Raw genomic sequence first — 9,092 nt, 5'->3', positions numbered from 1 at the left:
AGAGCCCCAATGGCGGTTGCTTTTGGCCAACTCTTCCACGATGGCCAACGCGTCCTGGAAGAGATGGCAGTCACCAAGCACGTTACCCTTACACACGTGACCTGCGCGCCGATTCAATTGCGGTGAAGCCATTTATAGTTCTGGGTGAACATTGTTCTCAAGTGCCCAGCCGGGAGATGGAACCGGCCACCTCTGGATTGCAAGTTGGGTGAACTAACCATGACCCCACGGCCAGTATCGTAGCCTATATATTGTTCGGTACAGTGTTAGTCACATGGGGCGGTGGTGCAGCGATTAGCGCACTGTGCTGTGAGGTGTGAACTCGGCGGACCTGTGTTCGATTCCTGCCCAGGGTTTACGAACACCTGGCGGCGAGTGATGTCTGAACCCGGCACGAGCTTCCCCCATTCTCCCCACCACTCATGGGCCCGCTCTGACCAATGTGGTGAAGTATGGTCAAACGGCACGCACGAGAGACGCGGCGTGGGGAAGCCTTCATCCGGCAGTGGATTGAGAATGACCTGTAAAGTGGCCTCGTTCTTTTTCTGTCTCTAAATATTCTGTGTGCCATTTATGTCCATGTTGGCTAATTTGGAAATATGAACTCTGTGTGGTGGGCGGACAGATTTTGTCAACGAATTATACACACCATAACACTCATTAGATTCATGGGTGGGGGTGGCCACGTTTAAAAGTCACTTAGACTTGTGAGCATCATCATACACATACAGCCCGTGTTGTCAGCCCACTGCTGGATGATGCATATTTGACCACACTTCACGCTGGTCAGTGCAGTTTTGCCCTCTACTGCCCACAACGCTGATTACGCCTGTGCTTTGCGCGTGGTGGTGACCCATCTAAGCACACTATTCAATTAACACAAACACGCTTAACATTCGTCAATAACACTGTGGCCTTAAAAGGAAGATATACAATAGGAGACGTTTCGGTCTCGATCTTGTCAGAGCAATGACATTGCTCTGACAAGACCAGGCGCCTTCCCGGCGATTTGCTCATTGGCAAGTGAGCATAAATTAAAAAAAAAGTATCATCATCACCACCACGTAGTTTATTTGTAATAAAAGGACTCGAACACTTCTCTCTGTCTTCGTGTCTTTATTCAGGTTCACGTCTTTACCCACACGGCACTCTGTTATAACTCCTGTATTTGTAGCCCCCGGCTATTCACTGCTATTATAGCTTCCTCTCCCCTCTGACTCTCTGCTTCATCTACTGTAACCTCCTCCCTGCAGACTCGCTGCTACCCCTATGCAGACTCCCGCTGCTACCCCTATGTGCAGACCCTCTGGCTGTCACTGTATGCAGACCCGCTGCCCACCCTCTCTGTGCAGCCCCGCTGCTGACTGCAGCCTCCTCGCTGCTTCGGGTCGGTCACCGCTGGCCAACGGTGCCGATCCTCGCTCCCCCCGTGTTCGTGGCGATCTCGCCACACCCCGCTTCGCCCTTCGTGGCCTTCCTCTGTTCCTGGTTCCCCGTCACTCCCCTTGCTCTTCCGGTTCCCCTCCTTCTATACTCAACCCCTCTGCCCCCCACGTGACCTAACTCCTCCCCCCCTGACGGCGCCTCAGAAGGGCCGTTTACAACCGCATTACATCACTCTCCCCCCTAAAGAAAATCCAGCCGACCTCGGCTGAATTGCAACCTGAAAAGCAATGCGGGTGTAAAGGGCCAACACGCAAAAAGACACGAAGCATTGAAGAACATTATAACAATAACACAACACAACACAATCTAACGAAACGTGAGGGATTTCGAGCGAGTACGGGTAGCCGGGCCGTCCCGGACGGTCGGCGGCCCACCCGCCGAGCGGGAACGTGGAAGGGTTTTAGGGGCGACGGGCGCAAGTTCTTCCGTCGCCATTGGAGGCCCGCCACTGTCCCGCTCGCGTCCAGAAACATCCCGTACTCGCGTCCGCAGAGGGATAGGAAGCGCTGCAGGTCCCGTGGGTTCTGCGGCTCCGGTCGGCGTCCCACAAGCGGAAGGTCCTCCTCCCTGCGCTGTCACGGCCGGATTGTCTGTGAAGGGTACGACCGGCGCTCTCGCAAGGTCAGCAGACACAGGCAAGGGCGAGTCGGCAGCAACAGACCCCGGCAAGGCAACTTCGGGAGATGACGCATCCGGCCGTGGGGCAATGTATGGCTTCAACCGGGACGTGTGCACGAACCAACGCCGTGCACCAACCTGAACACGCGCCGACTGTGGGTTGGGAACCTCAATGAGGCGGACCGGACCCTGCCAAGGTCGATGTAATTTAGGAGATGTACCTGGCCGCACCTGTGGGCAATGAAGCCAGGCCAGGTCCCCCTTTTTCCAGGGACACTCCCCCTTTGAACGTCGGGCACACCGCTCATTCCTGGCCTGAGCCTTGGCAGTAGCCATGCGGGCATTTTCCCTCGCCTCAGCGACACGCCGAACGTTGTCCTTAATATACTCAGGAAGAGGCTTAACAGGCCCCCTCGCACCGGTTCCCAACTGGTCATGAATCGGCGGCACGTTCTCACGGCCGTACATAAGGAAAAACGGCGAGTATCCAGTAGCCGCGTGCGGCGTCATGCGATACGCCGAAAGCACCCCAGGGATATGCAAATCCCAATCAGATTGGTTTTCCCCGACTGTATGGCACAGCATGGCGGACAGAGTCCGATTCAACCGTTCCACCATACCATCCGTTTGCGGGTGGTAGGGGGACGTCCGTATCTTTTTAGTTCCAAGAGCCGCACACACCTCCCCCAACAATTTAGACGAAAAGTTACGTCCCTGATCCGTAAGGAGCCTCTCCGGAGCCCCTTTGTCCATTACATACCCAAATAGAAAGGCGTCAGTGATAGACGCCGCTGACTGGTCAGGCAAGGGCCAGGCCATCGGCCAGCGAGAGAGGTACTCCACCCCCACCAGTAAATACTTATTCCCTTTAGCTGATGGCGGAAAGGGTCCCAAAATATCTAACGCCACCAGCTCATTAACCCGAGATACTTTAATCGATTGTATCGGCGGAACATATGGATGTTTAGGCGGCTTACGGCGGGCACAATCGGGACACGCGCGAACGTGACCGACGACATCCGTCGTCATGCCGTGCCAATAATAGTCTCGTTGCAGCGTCAATAGGGTTTTCTGCACCCCCAGGTGTAAAAGTGTGTCACAGTGCAAAGATCTAATCAGCTCATAGCGCAATGACGCGGGCACAACGAGACGCCAGTGTTCCTGTATCCCTTCCCTCCACATCAGTAACCCATCTCGGAGAGCAGTTTCCGAATTACCACCCGCACCGACTTCCTTACCCGCCCTCTCCGTTCGTTTCCGTAACGACACCAAAGAATCGTCCAACATTTGCTCCCGAATCCACACAGACCTTGGAAGACGCAAAATCCCGTCAGCCGGTCCCCCTTCAACCGGTCCCGGTGTAAGCGGAGGTTCGAGAACATCCACTGCCCGCGCGACAGGCTGAGGGGGGGGCTGAGCCGGTCCACACCTATGCGTCCCCGACGCACACGCACAAGGGGATTGTTGCGGCAACCTGGACAGTGCGTCCGCGTTAGCGTGACGCACACCCTTCCGATGGTGAATTTGGAAGGAGAATTCTTGCAACGTGTCCAGCCATCTCGCCAATTGTCCGGATGGCTGGTCCATCTTAAGAGCGTACTGCAAGGCCGCATGGTCCGTTCGGACAATAAACGACCGACCGTACAGATACGGTCGAAATTGGCGGAGAAAATACACAATAGCCAAAAGTTCCCTGCGAGTGACGCAGTAACGAGTTTCCGCGGGAGACAAAACCCGACTCCCGTACGCCACCACACGCTCAACACCACCTTTTGACTGGGACAACACCGCCCCAATCCCGGTGTCACTCGCATCAGTATCCAGAATGAAGGGATGTTCAAAGTCCGGATAATCCAACGTCGGCGCAGTAGCCAGTAGATCGCGCAGGCTCCGAAACGCCGCCTCCTCCGGCGGTCCCCACACAAATTTGTGCCCCTTCCCAGTAAGGAGATGCAAAGGCCTGGCGATAGTAGCGAAATTCGGAACAAACCTCCGGTAATATGAGGCGAACCCCAAAAACCGACGCACATCACCCACCGTGGCGGGGGTTGCCCAATCCCGGACACACGCAGTTTTCTCTGGATCCGTGGCCACCCCGTCCGCACTAACAATATGTCCCAAGTATCGAACGGAACGTTGCAGTAGATGACATTTCTTAGGCTTGAATTTCAAATTAGCAGAACGCATTCTGGCAAAAACGGCCTCCAACCGCAATAAATGCTCATCAAATGTGCGGCTGAAGACAATAATATCATCTAAATAAATGAGACATGTCTCCCACTGCAACCCCGTCAATACCAACTCCATCAATCTCTGAAAGGTGGCAGGGGCTGCATTCAACCCCATCGGCAGACAGTTAAATTGGAACAACCCCTGCGGCGTACGGAACGCTGTCTTTTCCCGCGAGGGCTCGTCAAGGGGAAGCTGCCAGAAGCCCGAAGAGAGATCTAGCGTTGAAAAAAACTTAGCCCCTGACAAGGCGTCGAGAGAATCGTCCATACGCGGCAGGGGATACGCATCTGCCACCGACACTTTATTCAACTTCCGAAAATCCACACAAAATCGTAATTTACCATCTTTCTTTTTAACCAACACGACAGGCGCGCCCCACGGGCTATTAGACGGAGATATAATATCCGCTTTCAACATGTCTTCCACTGCCCCTCGCACGTGCTCACGCTCAGCCGGACTCATCCGACGCGAGTTCAAGCGGATAGGGGCCGCGTCCCCCGTTTCGATGTGATGAGAGAGCAGCGAGGTGCGTCCCAAGTCCAAATCGTCCGAGCTAAACACATCGGAATAGCTCGCTAATAATTTATGAATCGCACAACGCTGCTCAGCGGAAAGGGCCGAATTTTCCGCACATAGTTCGGCGATCCAACGATCGTCCACCCCTCCGTCGTGTGAAACACCACCCACCAGCCCCCCGTCCGGAATGTCACTCTGAGCCGTAAACGCCGTAGTGGCGTGTGCCACAACGGTACCAGCCGGCACACACACGCTTTCAGAACTCGCATTTAACACCTGCAAAAACGGGCGTTGATCCGGACGGACAATGGTTTGCGCCCCCACCAGTGCCAATCCGCCCGTAACAGCGGCGGACGGCGACAGCAAAATTCCACAAGCACCCTGCCGACCCGGAACCGGCTTCCGGTATCGTAGGAGAATGAGCATCTGCGAGCCAGGTGGAATATCAACTGAAACTTCCGATAACGCCTGCACCTGGGCAACCGGAGCCGGTCGCCCCCAGGTGGACTGTAAAAACGCCAATTTGCGGCCCCCTGGTAGTTCAATGCAATTTTCATTGATTCTAATTAGAATGGGCATCTTAGCCAAAAAATCCGTGCCCAACAAGCAAGGGACCGCCAGGGACCTCGAAATTAACACAACGCCCGAGGCCGAGACCCCCCCGATAGAAATATTAGCGTCCACCTGTCCCACGATGCCCATACTACCCCCGTTCGCAGCAATGCAGGAAGCGTAAGCCGGCCTCACGGCCCCCGGTGGGATGTTCAAAAGATGGAATATGACATCCGAAATAATGGTCGCGGACGCCCCGGAATCCACCAAAATACGCACGTCCACCCCTTGGATCGACCCCGGTACAGTGGACGAACCTGTAGCGGCCGCGACAACCCGCCGAGCCAACTTACGCCACTGCGTTATCGAGCGACAAGGCGCAGATACTGGCCTCCCATATTTTAGAACATCCGCGTCGCACAACAACGGCGATGAGTGAGGTGTCAGGCCTTGCCGGGTGTCTGGTGCGCACCGACTTGCCTGTGCCGGAGGGTCTTTCTTTGGGACGTCCGCGATCGAGGCCTCCTGCTGGGGCGGCCCCGGAACCCGGGCCCAGCAGTCCCTGGCATAGTGGCCCCGACGGCCGCAGCGGAAACAGTCGACGTCGGGTCGGCGCGCAGCAGGCACCCCGTCCCGACGTGGCCGCGCCGGCGGCGGAGCCCGCAGCCCCGGCCCGCTTCGAGCCGGCCACGGAGTGGAGGCGGCCGACAGCTCCTTTGGGCCGGTCGCATCCGGCACGTACACGGCCTTTGTAGGGTCCCACCCTACGGCCCCCCCCATCGACGACAGGACCGCCCGTCCACGCCGTGACTTGTTTCCAGCGGCGGAGATTGAACTGGGCGTCCAAACACTTAGCCGCGGTCCGGGACGTGAGTTTCTCGTGACCGCACGCCGGCATAGGAATGCCCAGATCCCGGGATAACTCCAACATCTTCCCCAAGATGAGAGGTTCCAGCAGGTCAGGCTCCGTCTCCGGGTAAGCGGCCATCGCGAGTTCCAGCACGGCGCCCCTGTACGCTACAGGCGACTCCTCCGGTGCGCGTTGCCGCTGCACGAAGCGGCGATGGGCGTCATCCGGTGGCTCGTACGCGTCCGCCATTTCGTCGAACACTCCACGCAATGTTTTCTTCTTCGCAGCTTTTATAGAGCGAAAAAAACGAACAGACTCATCGTCAAGGAGAGTCGGAAGCACCTCCAGCGCCTCGGCGTCCGTCCACCTTGCCGTTCGTACCGCCGCCAAAAATCGACAAGCGAACGCACTCCAATCGCCCCCGATGGAGAACTCCTTAACAGTTGTAAGGTGACGACTGCGGCTCCTTGGCCTGCTTCCGTCCGTCACCGACTCTTCCGGCGGCAAGTTCAGCAAGGCGTCGCAACGCGGTGTCGCCAAGATGGCGGACGATCCTCGTGGCGGCCCCAAAATGGCGGCTTCCCGCCTTCCGTGGTGCGCCACGCCCAAGATGGCGTCTTCACGCCGCGTGGCCGATGGCGGCGCCATCGAAGACGACCCGGGCTCCTGCCGATCACCACCATCACCTTCCAACGCCGCCCTTGGCGTGACAAGGTCACACAACTCCGTGATGACGGTTTTTAGGGTCGCCAGTTGCTCCGCCATCCGGGTCCATCTTAAATCTTCGTCCTTCAACGCAGATGGGTCGGACGCAGCGGCAACCTCCTCCACACCCGGGCCCTCACGGATCTCTCCCTCCGCCGAAGTGAAGCCGACCTCAGGAGGAAGATCGTCGTCGTCCGATGATGAAGCCGACGCCGGAGATGGGATATTCTTCTTCCTCAGTTGTTTCGCCATGCCGTTTCACTTCTGACTCCAGTGTAATAAAAGGACTCGAACACTTCTCTCTGTCTTCGTGTCTTTATTCAGGTTCACGTCTTTACCCACACGGCACTCTGTTATAACTCCTGTATTTGTAGCCCCCGGCTATTCACTGCTATTATAGCTTCCTCTCCCCTCTGACTCTCTGCTTCATCTACTGTAACCTCCTCCCTGCAGACTCGCTGCTACCCCTATGCAGACTCCCGCTGCTACCCCTATGTGCAGACCCTCTGGCTGTCACTGTATGCAGACCCGCTGCCCACCCTCTCTGTGCAGCCCCGCTGCTGACTGCAGCCTCCTCGCTGCTTCGGGTCGGTCACCGCTGGCCAACGGTGCCGATCCTCGCTCCCCCCGTGTTCGTGGCGATCTCGCCACACCCCGCTTCGCCCTTCGTGGCCTTCCTCTGTTCCTGGTTCCCCGTCACTCCCCTTGCTCTTCCGGTTCCCCTCCTTCTATACTCAACCCCTCTGCCCCCCACGTGAGCTAACTCCTCCCCCCCTGACGGCGCCTCAGAAGGGCCGTTTACAACCGCATTACATATTTATAACAAAAGCGAGCGAGCCCATTGAGACCACGAGTTTTATGTTCAAAGTAGACCCGGGTCAAAACACATGGTGGCGACGCCTGTGACTGCGGATTGTGATCTACGGCAACATCACCACCACCACCCCCTGAACGTGCCAGATCTCGTGGGATCTCAGAAAGCCAAGCTGGTTTGACCCTGCTTGGTCCTGTGCTTGCTCGGGAGATTCGCCTGGGCACACCGGAAGCAGGTGTCGTAGGCTCGGTCTGCCGTGTGGCCAGGAGATGGCGGTACAGAAATTCGAATTGAATCTAAATGTTGGCCGAGTGTTTTTATTTTGCGTTTTATCCCCTCGAGTGAGCGGTAGGGGTTTTCCGTGCAATGTCTTCTCACACGAAGCCACTCATTGACATCCCAATGCAGGACCTTCCTGAAAAAAACCCAGAGTAATGAGACTTTGCTGTGTTAATAAGCGAGGCTTTCCTGGGTAAATAAAGGACATTACTATGACTATCCAATCAATCCTTCGTTCCCCACGCTCCCCATTTAGACGCAACTCATCTGGGTAGCTAGGGAAGCACTCAAGTTAAAGAGGTCACCACGGACAATGCCATTGATGCTTGTTTGACCATACTTCACCACGCTGGTCAGTGCGGGTTGGTGACCGGGGGAGGTGGGGGGGGCGCTCCTCGGGATCGATTCAGATATCATTTTCCACTGTCGTTAGATGTGGCCGGGAATCGAATCTGCGTTCCGGGTTTATTGCACAGAGCACCAGCCGCGACGCCGCTCGTGTGTGTCTGTGACTGTGTGCGTAGGTCGACTCGGCCTCAAATGAGTAGCTGGTGCGGAGTGTAAACACCGCCACTTATGGAGACAAAGGCGGCCGGGCGTGGTGCTGACCACCGGCCCCCTCGTGTGCCACAGTGCTGGCCCGCATAGGTGCTGCTGCTCCCTATAACAGCACTTTGCCCCTATCGTCTGTCACAGACTCTACGGCGCGATCGTTGTCTTTGTATGTCTAATTAATGTATGTACTGTACATACACGTGAGACATTACATGTTTACATGTATGTAGAGCTTCATTTCAGCCGGAGCTCCGGCAAAAAATATCCCTCCCCAACTGACTGTCGTGACTCCAAACAATATCACCACGAGAAGTTGTCCCGCAGTGCGTTCACCGCCCCTCTCTGTGAACCCGCCCATTCATTCCTTTAATCCGACCCATTCATTCATTCTTTTCATCCGCGCAACCCTCCCGCTACTACCGCCACCAACCACACTCATTCCTCTGCCTGCCGAGACCGCTTTGACCAGAGCGGATCTCACTCACTCCTCCTCCAATCGAGCCGGGGCCGCTGTAACTCCAAAGG

The sequence above is a fragment of the Lethenteron reissneri genome, chromosome 18 (genome assembly GCF_015708825.2).
Source record: "Lethenteron reissneri isolate LAM-NWPU_2019-01 chromosome 18, ASM1570882v1, whole genome shotgun sequence".
Taxonomy (NCBI): Eukaryota; Metazoa; Chordata; class Hyperoartia; order Petromyzontiformes; family Petromyzontidae; genus Lethenteron; species Lethenteron reissneri.
The sequence above is the reverse complement of the archived record's forward strand: the minus strand, read 5'-3'. Positions refer to the sequence as shown.